This window comes from Nyctibius grandis, chromosome Z (genome assembly GCF_013368605.1).
Source record: "Nyctibius grandis isolate bNycGra1 chromosome Z, bNycGra1.pri, whole genome shotgun sequence".
NCBI classification, from domain to species: Eukaryota; Metazoa; Chordata; class Aves; order Nyctibiiformes; family Nyctibiidae; genus Nyctibius; species Nyctibius grandis.
The window spans coordinates 5617112-5640407 of NC_090695.1; positions in this window are offsets into that span (position 1 = coordinate 5617112).

A 23296-nucleotide genomic window follows, 5' to 3' on the forward strand; every position below is an offset into this window, starting at 1 on the left:
CTGCCAGTCATGATACTTTCATCAGTGTTATGGAGAATCATCATTTTGACTCTGAAGTAAAAACCAGAAACTCACCTCCCATAAGCTACTATACAGACATCAGATGTGTGCTTGATTATTCCACATATGGAACTTTGGAAGCAAGTAGGATCCCAATAAATTTTACAGGGCGTTACACCTGTTATACTTTTTGTCTTATTCACAAAGCGCCAGTCCTAGCTTCCCAAATTTGGATTTACCTATGCCAAAGGTAAATTTAATGAAGTTCATAGAACATGTTCAAATGGCTTCTATTTAAAATTCACAATGATGTTTTCTGCTGTTGCTAACTAGAAGCTTTTGTGCACTTTACTTGCCAGACATTCACTCTTTGTTGGGTAAAAAACTGGCTGGATGGTTGGGCCCAAAGGGTTGTGGCGAATGGAGTTAAATCCAGCTGGTGGCCGGTCAAAAGTAGCGTTCCCCAGCGTTTAGCGTTGGGGCAGTTTTCTTTAATATCTTTATCAATGATCTGGACGAGGGATCGAGTGCACCCTGAGTAAGTTCGCAGATGACACCAAGTTGGGTGGGAGTGTTGATCCACTTGAGGGTAGGAAGGCTCTGCGGAGGGATCTCGACAGCCTGGATCAATGGGCCGAGGCCAACTGTTTGAGGTTCAACAAGGCTAAGTGCTGGCTCCTGCACTTGGGTCACCACAACCTCATGCAACACTACATGCTTGGGGAAGAGTGGCTGCAAACTGCCTGGTGGAAAAGGAGCTGGGAGTGTTGATTGATGGTTGGCTGAATATGAGCCAGCAGTGTGCCCAGGTGGCCAAGAAGGCCAACAGCATTCTGGCTTGTATCTGAAGTAGTGTGGCCAGCAGGACTAAGAAAGTGATCATCCCCCTGTACTCAGCACTGGTGATGACACACCTCGAATACTGTGTGCAGTTTTTGGCCCTTAACTGTAAGAAAGACATTGAGGTGTCAGAGCAAGTGCAAAGACGGGCACTGAAGCTGGTGAAGGGTTTAGCGCACAAGTCTTCTGAGTATTGTCTGAGGGAACTGGGGTTGTTTAGTCTGGAGAAAAGGAAGCTCAGGGGAGACCTTATTGCTGTCTATAACTACCTGAAAGGAGGTTGTAGCGAGGTAGGTGTCGATCTCTTCTTCCAAGTAACAAGCAACAGGACAAGAAGAAATGGCCTCAAGTTGCATCAGAGGAGGTTTAGATTGGATATCAGGAAAAAATTCTTCACCAAAAAAGTTGTCAAGCATTGGAACAGGCTGCCCAGGGAAATGGTTGTGTCACCATCCCTGGAGGTATTTAGAAGATGTATAGATGTGGTGCTTAGGGACATGGTTTAGTGGTGGGCTTGGCAGTGCTAGGTTTACGGTTGGACTCAATGATCTTAAAGGTTTTTTCCAACCTAAATGATTCTATGATTATTGAATAAATTTGTGATATTTATTGCCTTAAAATGTGTGATAAATAAATAGAGATGTAGACATAGATATATTAATGCTATCCATATATTTAACACAAAAATACAATGTTTGTTATTGTACTCTTAATTTCCAAGGGTTTTTCTGATAAGTTTGCAGCTTATCAAAATGATAGTAACTTCTATTGTCCAGTGAGTCTAATTGTCTACTTGTGATTTTAAGTTCTGTCATCCAAAATTATTTTTGTTTTAACTCAGACTCTTAAAACAGTCTGATACAAGGACTGGTCAGAAACCTGCTATGGACAATGTGTGTCTTTTCAAAATCTTAGTGACTGTTAGTTCAGTCACACAAGGTGGGTATCAATTAAGTTATCTGTTAGCCTCTTGACAGCTAGATTCCAGTCTCAGTTTGCCTTCTAGGATTGTTCTTTAGACACCAGGAAGAGATGGCTACTTGCAAATGGTGATTTTTCTGTTCTCAGTTTAAGTAAGTCCAACATAGGTAGGCTGAAGAAATTTCTGGACATGCTTGTAAGTCTTCACTGATTATAAGCAGGGCTTAGATGATTATCTTAAACTAGGATTTAGACAGTTAAAAATATGTGGGATGAATGTCTACTTCACTGTCACACAGGATATTTTCCTATTCAGGGGCTGGGTAATGAAAAGTTATCCCTAAAAATGTAAAACCCCAAATATTCCTAGATTTTACACAATCAAGGATGTTAAAGATGGAAAATATTAGCTGGGTCATTTACATCCTTTTATTTTGAGGGATGTTTTAAATGTTTATGAAAGAAAAATCTATTTACTTGATTATTATCCATTAATAATTGATAATAAACTTTACATCTCTGAATAATCTGTCATCCAAAACCGTCTGGGTGTTAAACAAAGACAATGACAATGATACTCTGTTTCAAATTCTTCTCCTAAACTTATCCCTATGGTTTCTGAGTGTTTTTCAGATGCACATTAAGTGCGTAACATCAGCTGTGTAACATCATCCATGTCCTATTCTTTCCCCAAAGCAAAAAATATGTCTCTTTGTGGTGAGTTTTGGTTTTAAGCATTTTGTTGCTTGACTTTTTTTCATGCTTTAGGGTATACACTTTCAGGAGTGCATCACATAGAATGTAATTATTATTATTTTGGAAACCAAGAAGTAGGACGTGACCATCTAAGTGTTTAGTTCCTATACTTTTGTTCTTTTTTTTTCAACCTGTTAACCTTTATCCAGTTAACATATCACTCTTCATCCTTGAGCCTCACAGCACTAGCACTGTAAATGCCAACAAACTTTGTTAGAATCAGAAACAATGAAACAGAAAGTGGTTAACTCTTTTGCAAATATCATTTTAAACCTTATGTCTGAGATGACACCAAGATCCAGAAGTTATACAGTGTTCATAAAGAATTCTTTCTCTTACCATCTTAAGCAAATTTAGGGACATATTTTTAAAAAGTAATCCAATTTCCAAATATTATCTGATACGTAATATAAACTTCTATTCCTTGTACCTCTCAGATTGCACTGACCATTACAGGGAATGAATATCTACCTCTGAAAACAAAGCTTTGCAGAGAGAGTACACATCTGTCCTCCCAGTTTTCTTTCCGGATGATAGTGTGAAAAACCAAACCTCAAATGTTGTCTCTAACAGGAATTCTGTCCAGGTTCACCTAATACTGTAAGTTCACCTAAATATGAGTTACCTTCCAGAGAAACATAACCAGGCTGAAAAGCTAGATTAGAAGTGAGTGCTTTGATTTCTAGGATTGTGTGTACCAGGCATCACCTGGCAGTGAGTAACATCACATGAGAAAGCAAATCCCAATGAAATCCACAGAGAGTGCTTGAAGGAGTGTATAGGGAGGGTACAAATGTCTTTGGTGAGAAGAATGAATGTGAGAAATGCAGAAGAATAGGACTGAGGAAAGACTAATTTATTGGACTATCGTTTTACAGTAGAAGACACAGAAGTATTATGTATTGCTACTTTGGTGGAAGAGTTTCCATCTAAAATGGAAACATTTTGTTAATGAGTTATTTTTAGAAGAATATCTCAGCATTGGTCATGGAGAGGAAGGTGGTGTGAGAGGCAAAACATACAGGAACCTGGATAAACTCTGTCTCTAGAATTATTTAATTAAATCAGGACCTTGTATTTCACTAAGGAAAATATTTAAAGAGAAAGGAGAGAGGACTAGGAGATAAAACCATCAGGGGACACAAATCTGTTTGAAGACCTGTCCCGTTAAGTGTGCTGCTTCTCCTTCAGTATCTAGGATCAGCTCTGAACACTCCCTGTATATGGCCAACAAGAAGCATACTGGTAATAGTGCCTGATCATTTCTGTTGGCTTTTAAAATGGAAATGGAGGACGTCTGTACTATTGTATCAGGTTCAAACAAAGCTGTGTAGGAAGCATAGAAAAGAAAGCACACAGGTTATGTCATATGCAGGTTTCCCTTGTTTAAAGACTCACAGGCACATAGCTCTGAAAAGCAAATATGGTTCTCATTAGAAACATACACAATACAGAAGGGGAAAAAAGAGCCCACAAATCCTAAATGTAGCTTATTCATCCAAGGAGAAGCTAGTTGGCAAAGGGTCAGAATGCCATGAACCACAGAGCCTGCAGATTTATGAGCAGAAAAAAAAAAAAAGCAGTCTATTCGTTTCTGAAAACCTGGTTAGACACATTAGAAGAGCCTCTAGGGAGTTTCAGCTTGCCTGTCCAGCACCTACAGAACAAATAACCGACATTTTTCCCTGACCTTGCCAGTATTACAGGTTATTTTAACAAGGCTAAACCTAGAAAGAAAAAAAAAAAGTCTCTAATGTATTAAGCACAAACATGCTAAATTCAGCATCAGAAATACAGATCTGTTTACAATGTGCCTGGGAGACTCCAGGAACATCAAAATGGACATGACATTATGTAGATTATTTTGGCTTTGAGCAAGCTGTGGCCAATGTAAAAAAAAAAAAAAAAGTAAAATCCCATTTGCCATTAATATTTACATTATACATTCTCTAGAGGTAAAGAAGAATAGAGTGAGAAAAAAAGAAGAAAAAAAAAGATAAAGCTTTAGGAGGGGAAAAGACACTTGTGAAGAAATCAAAGTGCTTATATAGCAATACCATATTTTCAAAAATAATAACAACAATAACAGCAATAAAATGTGAATAACGTGAAGCTCACATCCAACATTTGAACTTAGATGTAAAAGGACAAAGACTTGGTAGTATGAAGATGCATGAAAGAACCCATGCATGACAATAAGTACAAAGATGACAAGAACAAATTAAGAAGAACAATGTTGAGGTCTTAAAAAAGAACAGTAAGTAAAAAATTAAGTTTTATGCTACCTATTGTTAGAATGAAGGGCAGAAAAATGAAATAATATTTAATCATGGAAAAAATGAGAAGCTGAAAGTGGAATTAGCAAAACTAACATTGACTAGAAAGAGTGATGAAAGAATTCATTATATTCTTTATTTGTTGCTGTGATTTTCAAAGGCACTGTGTTAATAATTAAATTCTATTAATAGCATTAGGTGGGCAACTCCCTTATGCTCTTTTCAAAATATCATTTCATGTGTTTAGTTACACGAAAACCCACAAAACTTTAAATGAATTTCTTAAGAAAAAGCATTTGAGAAATCAAAAATCAGAAATCATCAGAGTTCAGATAACCCTTTCAACTGTAATTTTCTCTTTTCATCCTGATATATTATCAACCCGGAGTGTGTTATGACATAGCCTTCAATTAAATAATCACATACATTGTTTTTGCCACACTTCCTCCCCTCATGAACTCCAATCCTTGTAGTGAATGGGGTAAAAAATTTACATACAACAAGACATTTCCACACTTTCATTTCTTTCTTCCTTGGTGTTCATGGTGGTTACATCTACGCATCAAGAAACGTTGCAGCAGGAGAGCTTCAGTATAACTAACTAATTGATTCTTGGGCATCAGCTATATACACAACTTAATGATTTTACTTCAGACTAGATTTTGCAAGAATCTGTAAGAATCTTCCTGGTTGAAGTTAAAATCATTCACCAATTTTAGATGCTAATATGAATTTCTTAGCCCCTGTTTTGATTTGCTATGTTTTGTTTTAAAAAAAAACTATTTTTATTTCCAGGTATTTTTATTTTCAAATAAAACATAAAACTTTTCCACAGTCTTGATCTTCCCTGGCTCATTAGTTCTCAGTCACAGTCTGTGGGCAAAGTTATCCTATGAGTGGCAGATGTGGGAATCCTTGGACATGCACAGAGCAGCTCTGTATGTCACAGACAGAAATGCCAGACTCCCATCATGTAAGCATCTTTTTCTTTCCCGTCCATCTGATATTTTTCTTGCAAGCTGTGTATTCTCTGGTAAACAAAGGGCTGGGAAAGCTGGATGTCATTAAGTCCTTTCTTCCAAGGAACCTCTGGGAATGTCATCTCAAGATGACACTGCTGACCTGCTCATATTTGGCCCACTAATTTTTCCCCTCTCTTCCTGGCATATTCCAGGATCATTCTCCTCATTCCATGCTGATTTTCTGCTCTACTTTTAGATATCTAGATCCTGGCTCTTCTAGTCAGTTGATCTAAAATACAAATGTAAGTGGGCAGACCACAGGAGAAAGATTAATTGATCAAAGAAGTAAGTAATATAAAAAGAAGAAGCAATATATCTTTTTTTTTTTTCAAGAAATTTGTGTTGTTTGACAAAGTTCAGCAAAAATACTGAAAATTTTGGTAAAGCTATAGACCCTGGAAAACAAGTTACTAAAATGTGAAGCAGTGGTTCAACATGGAAGAAAAAAAAAAAGAAAGTGCTCTGCTAACCTTGTCTGCAGACATTTCTCTGTACATTAAAATCTTCAGACATTATCAACATTGGAAGAATCAGCTGGACAAGATTCTGTGGGGCTATAAAATATCTCATATCTAGAAGCTAAGGTACCAATGCCCTTTAACACTAGAAAATGACCAGGTTAACATAGCCATCTCTTCCTCTGCTGTCAATGTAAATTAACCATTTGCTGAAAGAGAAGGCAATTTTGATTCTAAGTTATCTTTATTCTTGCATGAGGAATATTAATGAAGTAACTCTGTAGGGATGCATTTAAATTGTCAAATAATTTAAGTACTTGGTTTACTCATTGTTCCTTAATTATCCTCCTGTTAGTTTGTTAACAGGCTCTTTAGGACTAAGCCAGTAGTTTTCCTTTGGGGTGAAATCCTGATATTGTTCCGGGGACAGTTCATGTCTGCAGGCAGGAGGTGTAAGGCTGTACCGTGTTTTGCTTTCCCCATTTGCACGGGCATTGCAGTCTCTGTTCCAGCATGCCTTGCACAATTTATAGTTCTACATGTCCTCCATGAGTCAGAAATACAATATAGACCCTTGTCCTTATCATATCAGATACTCGTATCAGTCACTCACATGAGCCACAGTATAGCCCTCATGTTATTTCAGGCACTTAAAGTGGAATTTAAAAAAAAAAAAAGAACAGAAAAAAAAAGAACAAAAATCTTAGAACCAGAGGAGTGCTAAATAAAAGTTAGGAAAGCCAAACCAGATCCTAAGAAGTATGAAAACTGTGACTTTAGAAGAGAAGAAATGTATAGAGAAATGTGTGTGCAAGCCCTGCTGCACTATTCAGTCTTTACGTTTGGGTGGATGCTTTTAGCATTGTAGCAGTAGTCTTGAATCTTTCAGACTGCCTTTCTCATACTGAATTCTCTGAGCAGTTGGACTGTATACAGTTCTCACTGTAAACAAGAGCAGACTCACTTGATAAATGCTGAAATTATGACTGTTCTTAGTTTTATATTTCCGTGTATTTGAAGATTATGTGATTTTTTTCACAGCAGAAAAGAAATTTTGTATAGCTTAAAACTGGACCTTCTGACTTTGACCAACTATTCCTTCGTCATTTAAAGTAAACTATCGACTTGAACAATTAGCCTTGGGTAAAAACACAAGGGAACAGATAAGTACTGCAGCTCTCCTTGTAGGTCAGTAAAGCCTGACTTTCTTGGATGCAATATGAGAAAACCACAAAAGAGGCAAGGCCAATACCCTACCTCTGGGAAATATCAATGAGGACATTCTCATTGATTTCAGCTGTCAGATTCATGATGGTTGGGACTCAGACTGCACATGGCTTTATAAAGTCTTTGAGAACTGATCAGCTAAAGACGAGAGAGTTGTATCTCAGTACTTTGGCAGCTGGAACATTGAGCAAACTGCCAACACATACAGGGAACAGAAAAACAAGTTTAAAAATTGTGTTACTCAGGTCCACAGTGTCAGGAAATTAAAATTTAGGTAGAACTGAATTGAACTACTGTAATAAATGTTAACCACAATGTATATATCAGGAATATGGAATCAATACTAAGAGCCTTATCAACCTGAATATTCCCTTTGGGCACTTCAGAGGGTAACCAAGATCTGTGGCGGATTAATAGCCCTGTGTAGATACCTAAATCTTAACCTTGATCTCAAAATTCAAGAATAACTAAGCTCCTGAGTTCAGCACCTCAGCTAAGCAACTTAAACTGAAGAGATCAATCCGTTCCCAAATTTATATATTGCTAGTCACAGTCATTAAGATATCATGGATCAGACCTTACTAAAATTGTAAGGGCCTCAGTAAAAGAATTTAAAGACAGGGATGTTAAAATAATCTTTTTAAAAAATATTTTTTTGATTAAGACTCAGAATCCAAAGTGCTTCTTCCTAACTATAGAGCTTGGAGTTCATTTTGTATTTATTTTTGTTTGATTTAGTTATAACTGAATTTGCATATAATCCAATCTCTCCATGAGTCTTTAAAAATGTAAACACCGCCAACAAAATCTCATTACTTACATCATCATGAAATGAAGAATTGGCAGCGTAGTAGCAAACACGAGATAGATGTGTATATTCAGAAATCTCACTAGGTGCACAAGCACATGTAAACTAGGAAGGTAATTTATGTGTGGAAGTATCCATTTGTTATATATAACCATCAGGCAGGAGGAATATGGAAATACCGTTTTGTGAGATGCATATTTCATACTTCGAAACAATTTTTCTTTGTATTTTGGATTTCTGTTTGTTGAGAATATCAACTCAGTTTGAAGGACTTTCCTCATACAATCTCTTCAGTGCAAAGTGGCATTCTGACTTGTTTTGTATTTTCTTTTTTTTGAGAGAGAAACGTATGTGACGGGACCAGTTTTCTAAGTGGCTACCACTCAGAACTTCAACAGAAATTAAAAAACTACAATTCCCATCACTTGAAGAACAAAAACCAGAAGTTAAGACTATCTGAAGAAGAAAGAAGAAAAACTGGCTCAAAAAAGTCAATGAGAAAGGCTTTATGGAGTAGGTACAATGGTCAAAAGAAATGAGTTAATTTGTTAGCAGATAGTAAAGACTTTCTTGCGGTCTTCAAGATAATTTCCAGCTTCATTTTGTCTTATAAATCAGTTAGCACATTGAAATAATATAACGAATAATAGATAGCTGAGACATTGAAAATCAGATCCTAGGAGCTTTTAAGGTATGTACTTAAGTATATATCTCAGAGTAATACCATGAGATTCAATAGGAGAGTTTACCATGCACATACTGGTCATGGTCATATAGCCCTGAAACTCAGTTCTATTTTCTGTTAATTTCTTTGAATAAACTTTGTGTGTCTTTTCTTCCTGGCCAAATAATTACTTGCTATATCTCTCTCTCTTGAATCGGTCAGACTGTTAGGGATCAGGACGAGATGAATAGTCACCTATAGCACTGTTTATGAAATAACATATAGCAGCTCAAGACATCGTCGTCCAATGTGCAAGTAATTTCATGTTTTCTTGTCTTTCAATAGCAGTCACTTGGCAGATAGGAAAGACAGTATATATTTGAATATCAGAGATTCAAGACAAAATATTTGTTCATGAAGTAAATGAATAACTAGAAGACAATTTTCTCATTATTAATCCTAACAGTTTAGCTCAGAGTACACGCACATGTCCGGTATGCACTCAGTTTCATTGAATTTTTTTTTCTTCTTTCTAACGTGGTTATTTAATCTTCTGCCAACACCATCTACCAAACAGATTTTTCCCAGCTATGCTCATGAAGCTTCTGTACTATTGATGTTTTCACAGTGAACAGTATATGTGTGTCAAATTATAGCTATTGATCTATGTTTGTTTCTTAAGGTGTATAGTTGTTTAGATAGCATTATAGTTTGTCTGATTGTGGTTATATAAATAAAAGAAAGGAAGGAAAGTAAAGAAGAAAAAACCCTGCCATTTTTATTTCTTTTATGAATTTCATTGTTGAAGGTAGACTGTTTATTTGAACTGAAAATACACTGAAATTGATGTTTCTTTAGATATGAGTTATCTTTTTTTTCTTCTTCTTAGTAACAAGTGGAAGTAATAGGACATGCAATCAGCAGAAAAATAAAAGCAAACCAACAAAAGGACTCTCCTTTATTTTTCTATGAATCTTTTTATAACTATTTTGTGCCACATTTCCTTTTGTCTTAGATGTTGCTGTTCAAGCTATCCAAGTTATTCCAATAAAGTTCAGACTCTTAAATGGATACTGTCAACCAGTTAACAAAAAATAAAAGCCCCCAACTCCTTGTGAGTGATGCCCTCATCAGTAGTGTGAAAAGCAAATATATTTCTATCATTAGTTTAGTTTTTCTCTCTCACATTTTACAGCTATTATTTTTCTTCTGTTACACATGGCTAGAAAGAAACAAATGTAGGCAACTCAATTCAGTGGTTAGAACAGTGGACTGGGAACTTGAGGATTTTTTGTTTTCCCAGTTCTGTAATGATCTGATGTGCCAGCTTTGACAAGACTTGCCACCTTGCTATGTATGTCCAGCTGTCTTCTGGTTTTGTATTTGCCTTGCATGTTCCAAATGGTAAAGGCTAGGCTTACATTTGGTAAAACATAAGTCAAAGCAATAATAATAATAATAATAATAATAATAATAATAATAATAATAATAATAATAATGCTCAACACATCCCAGGAATGCCTCAGCATGTTACAGTGTTGAGTCAAAAATGAGCTTCTGTAACCACTTGGGAGAGCAAGTGATCAGATAGTACTACTTATAGGGTGAATCGTGTCCCTTTTCCTAATCTAACCCCTTTTTCTTATTCTTTCTCAAAACCAAGCAACTAAACAAGCTCCCAGACAATAGCTAATTATGTTTTGGATAACTTCCTTGTTTAAAAAAAAAAATATTTTGGACTGCTAGTAGAGAAGTTCTTTTTTCCTCTAGATTATAAATCTTCCAGGAGACTCCTGATCTTTATGACCCTTACACTTCTGAACTAAGGCAAGGGAGCCAATTAATGACAATTGTGTTGATGGCTTGAGTTATGTTAATTGTCTTTTAGGAGCTGCACTTTTATCTTTCAAGAGCTCAAAAGCAGTCTAATGTAAAAGTCCAGCAGAAAGGGATCTTATGAAAAAAACCTGGCTGAGTTTGTGAATAAAATCTGATTTCTAATGTCTGCTATACTGGTTTTCATGAATAGAAACTATCAAAAGTTGTGTGAAAATAGAGTCCTCTGCATGCTCTGTGATATTGCAGAGAACATTTTCACAGCCTTAGCATTCTACTTCTTGTCCAAAATTCATGATGGAGATTATTTAACTTCATTCAAGGAAGAAGTGCGTTTTATTTTGCCATTGGTGGCTGGAATGATCACTTCTAAACTGACATTGTATGACAATATGCTTTCAGTAAATAAATATGCATTGCTCAGACAGCATCTTGAATACCTTCCTGATGAAAGCAAAATGATGAAACAAAAGGACTATGTAGATATAAAAGGCCCACAGAACAGAGAGAGCAGATTTGCACTCTAGCAATAAAAACTAACCTTATTGACAAGGAGTAACAGCACATGTCCAATATCCTCTAACACAAAGCTTCAAACACAGCACAATCCAATCTAGGCCTAAACTCACAAAGAGAGGAGAAATAATAACTTTTGCTTGAAGCTGCTTCCCCTCTGACTCTGTGTTTGCCACTTACCTTTTTACAGGTTCTTAAAGGAGTCATGCCCAGGGATTTTTTTTTTTTTTTTTTAGGTAAAATGGAATTGAACTTTGAGAATGATATACCCTGAAAATGACCACTTTTTATGGAGTGATAAAGATTGTTTTTCCATTAAACAGCTTTTTCTCTCTTCTTTTTCCTTGTTTTTTTTTAGTTATTGAGGTAACACATCCTCCTGACTTAGAGATCTGCATTATTTATTATGAACTATGATTGACTCGGCTGTTGCAGGAACTAGATTCACGTGTGCTTATTATCTCCATCTATAGTAGAAGTGAGTGTATCTTAGTTTTCCTCTTTTTTCTCTCCCTGCACTTGTATAATTTCTTATCTTTTATATCTAAGTTTCTAATCTCCCTAATAAATGTATTCTATAAAAAAAAAACAGAGAAAATAAATCCCTACTCTCAATTTAGAGGGAATTATTATTAACCAGTCAGTATGCAAATTCCTTTAATCTCGTAGAGTTGCCTTTATTTCTAAGCAATAAAACAAGCACATTTCCTCATTGGAATTATCCAGTATACAACTTCATTGAGATACCTAGACACAACATAAATTCTTAGTTGGTGCTTTGAAGAAAATCTTTCCTATTTACTAATGGCAAAGTTATGTTGTCAGTTTCTCACCTTCTTCCCACACAGAAAAATATGTGTACCTGAAAAAAAGGTGAGGAATAGCTCCTGAAAATACTGAACCCTGAAAAAAAACCATCCTGAAATGCAATGATTAAACCTTGCTTTGATCGTCCCTCGTGCCTGGTACTGTTCCTGTTCAAATCAGCTGACATTTTCTAAAGGACTGAGGTCTGACCTCACCTTTCTTCCTTAGTAGTGTTTCTCTTTCTTTGTCTTTTTTTCATTTTTCCTTTTTTTGCTTTTCTTTTTTCCTTTTCCCTTCCCTCCCCTTCATATACCAGCCTGTAGCAAGGTCACAATGAGAAAAGAAATTGTTTAGGATCCAAATATCTGCCACCAAGGAAAGGAATTGTTTGTCTTTGGAGATGACAGATTGAAGGAGTATAAGAAGGGTATAAGCTATAATAATGATGAAGAAAAAACGTGATAGAAATTTAAAAAGGAAGAAAACATTCCAAGTGTTGAAATATAAAACCAAAGTCCTACTTTAATCAAATATGATGGTTTCATTGTTTCAGGCTTTTGTAATGCACTTAGTTACTTGAAAATCAAGTATAAGTATCAATGTAGACAAAACCTGATAATCTGCTGCTGTGTTCACAGTGAAGGTGTGATTCATGTCAACAACTTGTCCACTTTTTATTGAAGAAATACTTAAGAAATGAACCAGGTCTTCACCGTCACAAATTAACCAGAATTTTTTCTTTTTATGAATAGAAAAAATACAAACTAAGTTAAAATTCCCTTAGGTTTTAATCTTTTAAAATGTACACTTTAATTTATCTGCTTCATTTAAATGTTGCAGCTCAGGAAACTGGTTTTCAGAGAGTTTCCTAAGGATCTTAAGAATAGTCAAAGTCTGGAAAACTTGCCATTTGTCTTGTCTTGAAAAATACAAAGATTGTTCAGTAAAAGAAAGAGGATAAGGGAAGGATGAAGACTATTTCAGCCATTCTGAAGGCAGTGTCATAGAGGAAGGGAATTCTATGTTATGGGTAAGGGCAATTGTATTTGATAACTGAAAGAAGATGTAGCAAAAGCAACAGGAATGAGTTTCTAACGGTAAAGAAGGGGAAACATTTGCAGAGACTTCCTGGAAGCTTTAATGAAGAGATTGGACAACCATCTATCATAGGCAACAGAAGAGAATTTTTTTCCCATCTCAGGGTACAGAGATCAGGTAGACTCTCTAAATCCCTTTCACCCTATACCTTGGGGTTCGTGTTTTGTTGGAGTTTTTTGTTTGTTTGTTTATTTGTTTTTAATTTCTATAGTTTCCATCATTGTCTCATGCCTTGTATATAGAGGTGAACATATACAAAGCTTCTGTATGATATTTACCAGTGAAGATTACAACACTATAAGCAGGTTCATGTTATAAAAATGCATATACTTAAGTATAGAAATGTCTTTTCAAAACAATTCAGACATTCCTTTTGTCACAAAACTTAATGAAAGTGCATGTTGTAAATATTACTTTGAATACTTAAATTGATTTTATATATGATTTGAAATGCCTATCTCAGTGCTGCATTAACCAAACAATTATTCAAGCACATCAAAGTAATGAGGGGGAATATACATATTCACACGTATTATTTTTACTGATAAACACATTGTTTATATGTTGAATATGTATATTCGTGTATTTGTCAAATCAAAAAGAATGGACACATTTCTTAATAGGACACAGAAAACTACTGAATAAAATTAGCAGTGTGTTTAAAATCAGGATTCTGGATTCGAAACGGTGAGAATTTGAAATCCAGATCAATGTCCAAATTCTTTTGAGTTCCTCTCTAGTTAAAACATTCAGAAAAAAAAGATGATTTACACTATGGGAGAAGCCTTTTCCTTGAGAAAGAGTTAATTATATTTCCTTACAAGGAAGTCCTTCCCTCCACCCAAATCCAGCTTCACAGGGGACTCTTCCATTCTCCCCTCAGATGAAGAGTTAGCCACATCCCTTCTTGTGGTTTAAAAATCTTAAAAGAAATTGTGTAAACATTTTCCAGCCCCATGCAGCTGGAGCCCTGAAGCACTGAGCTACAAGCAGCGGTGGAGTGCTGTGCTGTGTTTTTGCAAGTACAAGACAGAAAATCTATGTAATTACCTCCGAAGCAGAAGAAGCTGTGCAGCCTGACAGAACAGCATGTGTAGGAAGCACTTTGTCAGGTCTCTGCTGACTAATTTCCCACTCTACACAGTTTTTTTTCCCCTTGTAGTCTTTCAGGATTAACCCTCTCTATGCCAATATTCTGTCTACCTCAATGTGAAAGTACACAAGTGGATTCAGTGCAGAAATTGAGGCTGATGTACCTAGCATAGTGAGTGCTTACAAATGGACATTTCCTTTTCCCGACAACTCATGCAGCTCTTCCTCTTTCACCATGAGTTTTGATATGAAGGTATTAAGGCAGTACTTCCGGAATTCAGCTCACCTTAGACACAGAAGTTTCCTGGGTCTCAGTCATTAAGTGACACTGGAAAATCTATACTGTAATTTCCAAGAATTTAGGAACAAAAGCAACAACGCTTGAACAAATCTTGTCAACTGCTTAGTCCAATTCCCTGCTACTGCAGATCATTTTTTTTTCAGTCTTGTCCATGAACATCAGAAGTTCTATCTTCAAATGCATCCCTATCCCATTATTTTGGTTAGAAAGTTGCTGCAGAAACTGTGTTCCCCAGTAGTTTCAAATCCTTTTCTCATTTCCAGCCTGGAGGTACTTGTGACTACGTATACCCATTGGTCCTTTGTCTGTAAAAGTTTTGAGTGTCACAACTGAGAAACTTCTTTTGTGTGAGTAATGTGGTGGGGGACTCTGTGGAAGAAAAGAAGTAAAACCATCCATCAACCATAGGTTAGCTTACCCCAAAGACTCCATATTGTCCCTTAGTTTCCATTGGGACACTAAGTTCAGACACTGGATTCATAGAATTTGAGGCTAGAAAGGGTCACTTTAATCTCCATTCTGACCTCCTGCAGAGCACAGGCAGTAGATCACTCTCTGGGTGCTGAATGATCCCCATGCCTTCTAATCAGTTACTGAATTCAGCAACACTAAACACAGCCTCTTTTCCTTTTGCTCAGTCTAGCAACTTGCACTAAACCATCGTTCTTTCTCTCTTTCTGACTTGTTTTTTTTTCCCCTTCTAGCATTTGTCTGAGGACATTTCCTTATATAATCCATAGGATACCTGAAGATACAGCCCTCTATTTCCATTATCACTGAACACCTGAACCAGACTACATTCAAAATCGAGATTTTTCCACTGCCAAAATGTACTGTGTACATTTTTTCCCGATTTGTCTCTTTATTTATAGGAGTTGAGAAAAAAAAAAATCTTAAAAGCCTGACTCAAGAGGAGAAGGGATTGTTTTATATTAATCTTTCTATGATTTGTATGTATCTTTATTCTTACCATAACCCCATCTGCACTAAGTGACTCAATACACCAACTTGTGTTTAATAAAACAAATGATCCAATAATCACCTTCTACTGTTTTTCTCTCCCTTCCTTCCTGCCTTCCTTCCTTCCCGCCTTCCTGCCTTCCTTCTTCTCTTCCTCCCTCCTTCTGTCTCCCCTCCCCTCCCTTCCATTCCCCAACTCTTCCTTCCTTTCTTCACCTTTCCCTTCAGGTGAAGAAACCAGATATTTTAGACCAGTAACTTAGCTGAAGTACATAAATATAATTTCTCCAACACTGACCAAAACAAGATGTTCAATTCCCTGACTTTCACAGAATTTTGGTGGCTTCTGGAGGGGATACTAAGTTGGTATATACATGTCTGTTAGAAGGAAACAAAAGCTGGATTCTTCTGAAGAAGCAGGATTTTTGTATGCTATCTGTAATCATATTTAACCCTTTTCTTGTTGTGCTGCTATCTCTGCTTAAGTAGAGAGATTTATTTGGCAGTTATGTTATTTCAAACCTTAATTGCTGTGTGTTATGTTTGAAATACCCTAGGCAACAATTTTATTCTGATTTTCTCAACAAAAGTTGGTGCTTCTTATTAGCAGTAGGGTTTCTGGAAATCTTAGTCTTGTTTAGTTTGCAGCAAGGAATTGAACAAAGCATAACTGAAAAATAAATTCAACAAATTTACACAATTTAAATTTGTGATGGGAAAAATAGGATGATTCTAGGCAGTCCAGGGACACATACCTCATTGGATTCATCATATAAACTCATTTCAAGAAAGGACCCCAAATAACACTGTATATCTTTATTTAAACTTTGAACTAACTTGTGCCTTTCAATTCAGCTAAAGCTGTGTTTTGTTTCTGTGGCCAGCAATACCGTACAAATTGAAAAGATACGAGCAATTCTGATCAGGGGAAGAGAAAAGATCTCTGACTCATATCTGCAATGTGAGCCTGATTCCCTAAGGAAATAAGGCATTTGCAATCATGTTTCTGTGTCTGTGTATCTGCTTCTGTATGTCTGTCTCCCTAATTTTCCTTTTCACCAATACTTGAATGTAAGTTAAGTTTAACAAAAGAACGTTGCTGTCATGTATTTTGTGCACATTATTTTTATTGGTCCCTGAAAAATATCCATAACATGAAAGTGTAGGAGTGAACGTGAAGTGACAAGTTATCAGTCAGAATTTGCACATTAGATATCAGAGAACTTATTCTCAAGCAGAACAAACATAGGAAACTAAGCTTCATTTCTTCTACTATTCAGGGGACAACCTACTTTTCCCAAAAGCCCAAAAGGACATAGAATATTATTATTTTATTGTGTTCTGTGTAGTTAGGGAGCAAGGTACAATTTTTTATAGAACTTGCCCTCTCTAGTTATATTATGACTTTTCTTTAGTCTGCTATTTTTCCTTTTAAAGTGGCTCAGTAATTTTTACTTAATTTTCTTAGCAAGAATTGTCCCAGAGGAGGCTGGAATCTGGAATATTTGGAATCCACAGGAGAGCTTACCTGATAACATCTTTTAGCATCTGCTTAATAAACGTTGGAGACAAACATGTATATTACTCAAGAATAAAACTGCTTCCCTTCAGTCTGGTGTCTTGGATTCTTCTGTATTTGGGCAACTCAGGGAAAGAAATCATATTGAGTGGCCTAGTATCATGGGTTAGAGTGCCAAATGACATATATGTACTATACATAAACTGTCAGTGCTAGTAAAACGTGGCTTAGCAAGCATTTGTCTACACAGAAGAGTGCATGTCAGCTACCAAAATTCATTGGCTGTGTAGATATGAGTGAACCCAATGGTCAGCTTGAACAGGGCAAACATATAAGATACCTTATTTTAATAGTACCCTGGAGCAGGAGTGGGATTCATAGGTATCTACATCAGAGAGATCTAAAAATAGATGATGAGTCCCACTGCTGATATTCTGCCCATAAATTATTTTTATATGCCCTCTTGACAAAGTAATGGGAGGCTAGGTGGGAAACCAAAGGGCATTTCAAATGTGTTATGGTCCTATACGTCAGCAAATAAACTGGGACATCAGTGAATATCACGGACCTTGGAAACTCCTCACACAGATACTTAATGTAGCTGTCTTAATCTGGAGCTGATTCTCACCCAAAATATCCACACAGATGATTATTTTTACAGCCATGGGTGTATATGGACTTATTGAACACTGCCCACATAAACCAGCCACATGGATGGTTAGGTTATAGTCAGCTCCCCTCTGGAGCTCTATAGCCATGCATTTGTACTTTTTTACAAGAACTAATGAGCCCTGTTGAACATGGAATGGATGGATGAGCTCCTGTCTTCCCTCAAGCATTTACAGCAGTGAGTTTAATAGAGCCACACCACAGAGCCCAGAATCTGTATCTTATATGTTATTACCTCATACACTTTGCCATAGAAATTTTCATCAGTTAATTTTTTTCCCCAAAAAGCCTTTGATTCTGTTCATTTAGCTGCAAACTGTCAAGCCTTCACTTTGAATGTAGATTCTTTTTTATTAGAACAGAAAGACTATTAAAAAAAAAAAGAAAAAAAAAAGAAGAAAAAAAAAAGGAAACAAAGCACCAGGACTGGAGTCTGTTTATTTCATATTCTTCTCAGAGCTTCTATTAAAATTTATAACCATGTTACCCTGAAGTCCTTGGTAAGGTGGACATTTAGCTATAAACAGGTACCCCATGGAACAGTGATGCAGTGGCAGGAGCGGGACAGGAAATTGGGTGTGCACAATTAATTTTTAAAGTATATAATTGGGACAAGGAACTTATTGTTAAATGCAGCCAATAAAGAGTAACTTTACTTGCAAAACGGGTGTAAACTTTACTTCCTTCTATTATCAAGGACAGTTACTAATTTTACTGAGGGGTTTTTAATCAGTCCATAGCTTTTGTCTTCAACTGTCTGCATTTTATTTATATGCTCTCCTTTTATCACTGTATGTGCTCCAGTATTTGTGGTCTTGCTCTGTTCAGTAATGTCTGTCTTGCGCAGTGAACCTCCCAAACATGTTGCTTTACCCTTGTCCTATGGAAGGAGCTTTTCCCTTCCTCTAAAATTAATAGCTTTTTTGTGAAGCAAAGAGGTTCCAGCACCAACAGTTCTGGTTCATCCACTTTTCAATCCAAATAATTATCAAGCTGTTCCTAAAATCAGTTTTATTGTCTTCACTCAGAAGCCCTTGATTTCTGTCTTCCACATCAAAGGTCACTAATAATTTTTTCATAGCAGGGAATAAAATCCTCATTATTGAAAACAGATTAATGGAGTTCCAGACATCCTCTGGCGTGGGACATTCTTTCAGCGATATTGACATGTATTTGATGTTGGAAGGCCTCGAATTCATGATAACATATTCAATTTGGATAAGTGTGCAAAAGTTTAAAAGGTTGCTCATTCTTTAGCTTTGGGGTTAGAGCCTCAGATGACGTCAATCAGCATTGTATTGCTTATTAGCCAAGAATTTAAGATTTGGTCTATTAAATATGATTTGAAAGTTTCTATCCACACAAGTATACCCCTATACTTCCAAGGCTTGGTTCACTCTGATTCCAGCCAAGTGGGAAATATTGGTTTGCATTTTTGTTGTGTTTGGAATCAAGAAACAAAAGAGTCTAATTAAATAAATAGAATGGAAGGTGGGGAGGATGGGGGGGAGCAAAAATTCTAAAACAAAAACTCAGAGAGGAAAATCATTGAGAACAATGCATCAAAGGAAAACTTGTGGACTAATGTTAGTAAAATTTGTAACCTTTGCTTTACTTCAAGTGAGAAGCATATTTTTGTTGGTTTAGGTTTGTTAGTTTGTCCTTATGTTGAGGTTCTCTTACTGTGTTGAGGTTCTCAGGTGCTGACATACTTGTGGTGATTGTGTATAGTCCCTTTGTTTGTCAACAAATATTTTGTGAAATTGTTGTGTCCCTCTGAATATATTTATTCATCAATTTACATCAAACATTGTCCACAAATAATTTTCAAATCAATATCAGAAGTTGTTTTGAAATTCTATACATACATATTTATTTATATATATTTTTTTCATATATTTAGCAGGCAGATAAGACTAAACTAATGTTCCACGTGCAACTCAGACCTGGTTCCACGCAACTCTAAGCCTCACAGGAGTTGTTTTCGTTGGTTCAGTTAGATATAATATTAGACCACTAAGCACAATGTTAAGTATTGAAATTTTGATATCTGCTTTCATATGCCAACTTACTCAACAGTGTTAAAAAGGAGCTTTCTTCTGTTTGCAGGCTGATGGTACGGGGAAGAATTGCAGATTGATTAGCAGGACAATAGCCCTGCATAAAGAGGCAGAAGAGGCAGGATTGCCTCTGGGACAGTAGATCTGCTGTGCCAAGCCTGGCTCAGCAGTGTCTTTCAATGGTACTGTCTATGCCAAAGCGAGGGGCTGAGGTAGTAGCATTGTACAATATTGCTTTAAGTTATTGGTGGGGTGTTTTTTCTTTCTCCCTGTTAATGTCCTCCACTCCTAAACCCGAAGGGCCAGCATGTCAAAATACTGAGATTATCCAAGTCAGTACATTCGCTTTGGCTCTGAGACTGAATGGTTTTGCTATCCACCTCAATCTGAAAATACAAAATAGCACAGGCAACTGTGAAAGAAAAGTGCAAAGTTAACACATTGGCACAATGGAAAGAATCCCATTAACCACTAATGAGGACGTGGGGAGGTGAAGAGGGTTCTTGGGGTTTTTTTTCATTCCCCTTTTTAATAGAATTCCACTCCAATAGCTAGGGAGAAATGCACTGTATAAGTGTTGGAAGAAATTACCATTCAGTAGTAATAGCAAATCATACTGTACGTTCTGTAGGCTTGGCATTTTTATAGCTGAATATAAAGACTAAGGGTCCAGTTTAATTCTCGTTCACTTTGATTCAAATACAGAATAATTCTATTGCATCCCAAACACTGATGAGCATGCAAGTATCCTGCTTTTTTTGAATTGCTAAATTGGGAATCATATCTGAGCAAAATATCCTGCAACCACATGTACTTTCTCATTGTAATTCCTTTGTCCTCCTGTTAAGATTTTAAGGGGAAGAGTTCCCTCTCTACAATATCTACCAAAGTACTCAGGACACAGATTGATTATAGAGAAGAAACAAATATTGATTACCTGCTTGATTGCTCTACTCAAACTGAGATTCAGAAAATTCCTAATTATTTTTTCAGCCCCAAATTTTTGTTAGATAAGTAACTCACTGAAGAGTGTGCTTTACAGATCAACTAAGTCAGGTTATTTTTAAAAAAATCATTTTGTTTAGTTATAAATTATGATTCTTTTCAGAATAAATTAGTTTCTTGCTGTCTTGAGACTTTTTCCCAGGGCATGTTGGAGGAAATGGAACTGAAATTGCATGAAGAACATATTTCAACATATTTTCTAAAATTATACCTACAGTATTTTCATTTAAACATATTCCTTTGTCTAGGAGTAGGTATGCATCTATAATTCGTTAACTATAAAAAGAGGCAAAAAAGCCATTTGAAAAAAAAAAGCTATCAAAAAAGCTGCTTCAGTTGACTTGATTTTTTTTTTCACAGTTTTTTTTCTTTTCCTTTTTTAAGTTTTTAATTGTCCTGATTCTTGGTGTAAATTTCCCTTTCAACATATTAGCAGTCCTTACTAGATGGATAAATCAAGTGTTCATCCAGTTCTAGTTACAGACCCCACTCTCTGGTGACCTACATAAGATTTGCCTTGTTACATACCCAGCAGTGTAACTCTAGGTCACAAAGCAACAAATCAGGTGTTTGGCTTTGGCTGTCCCTGGTTAAATCGCTGCTGTACCAACCAAGAGGGCGGCTACCACACACTGTTCACAGGAGGCTTATTGAATGAATTAACATAGTCCTTGGAATAATGATCTTATAACAAACATGACATCATCTCATTAGCATGATCACTTTCATGCTAAGTGTGATCCCTATTATTGCATTTACTTGAGGAAAAGAAAATACAATGTATTTGGCGGTGCAGCTGAAACATATCTATTTCTGCTCTTTTCTACATGTTTCTTCACAAATCGTCCCAACTAGAACATTTTGAGAGGAATAAGTGATTCAAACTGTCTTTATTCATAAACGACACTGAGAAAGTAATAGAGTTTGTTGAAGTATTTGACACACAAGATTTTGATTATTTTTTCATATTCTCTTTATTCATCTCTGCATTTAATCTATATAGTCATATAGAATCTGAGTAGCTGCATGTCTGTATTATGATTTAAAGATTTTGTGTGTATGAACAAGTCACAAATCAATCATACATCCAAGTCGGTCTTATAATTGTTACAATGAGTAATTAGATGAATTTTTTTTTCATTTACGCTTTGCATATGAACAGTTCACTTCAATGATTTGCTATTCATATTGTGTAGCATTCACCTACATCATGTGGTGAAATATTGTTCATTAATTTGACAACTGAACCTTTAATAAAAAAAGGAATGAGCATATGAATAGTAAAGTAAGCTAGCAATGTATTGTCTGTACAAAATCCTAAAATTTGTTCTGAAATATGTGTTATTTTGTGAAGTTGAGAGGTATCTGGGGGTTCTTCACAAAGACACAGTCAACAATTAATAGAATCCCAAAGAATTTTGACTAATAGTTTTGGGGTTTTGTTTGTTTTAATGGATGCTTAAAAGTAGTCCTTTAAATCCAAGTTTAAGGTCCTAAATGGCATAATTACCACAGGCTGGCCAAGAGCTATCATCGATTTGAGTAAAAGATAAATACACTATTCTCAGGACTTCAGAAACTCAGTTACCTTCTTTTAACACCTACTGAGGTGTGTCTGTGAGTTAGGAGCACATATTTCATGGAAAGCAAGTGGTACAGGTTTCTGAAGTCATGTAAGTGTAGTTCTTAAAGGTGTTTAGGCATTGCTTCAGTGTGAAATCCATACAGTATTACATTCCCAACATTCTACTGCTTAAGCCTTGGAGTAACACACTCAGGATTTTCAGATCATCAAATACATAAAAAAGGTGTCCTCATAAACATCTAACCTACCCAGGAGAACTTGACATTAGATTTAGAGCCAAGAACCTTTCCCCAGTAATAATCACATCCTACAACATCCCAGGAAACGGACTGTTTTCCCAAGGACAGGGTTTACATATATTGCAACCTATGCCTGGCTGATGCGACATTGAAATCAGTTTCCAGGAAAGTATCTGAGCTACTTTTCTTGTATCTTCATTATTGAAATCATGACACCTCAGCCGACTGCCTGTATATCCAGTGGAGTTTGTGTAGAGTATGTCCACACAATAAAATACAACACAATGTGGATATTATGATTTAGTGAGCCTCAGACCAGTAAATCCACGCAGTCTTCATTAATCTGGGTCCAAATTCTATCTGTGTTATAACTATACCACTTTTTCCAGACCTGAGCTGCTCTTGTGAAACTGGGAAGTGTGATTGCTACACCTGCAGCTTTCTCTCCAACCTCCCCTCTGTGCCTCCAGTTCCCATGTTACATTCAGGTGTGGGCAAACCCTGAGGAAATCTGGAAATTATAATCAGTAACTTAAAAGAAATAAGTCCAGCACCTGTATTCACAAGCAGGAATGAATCTTCTACAGTTTAATCTGTTTTATTCAGGGATGAAGCAGTGTATTATCTCTCTCACTAA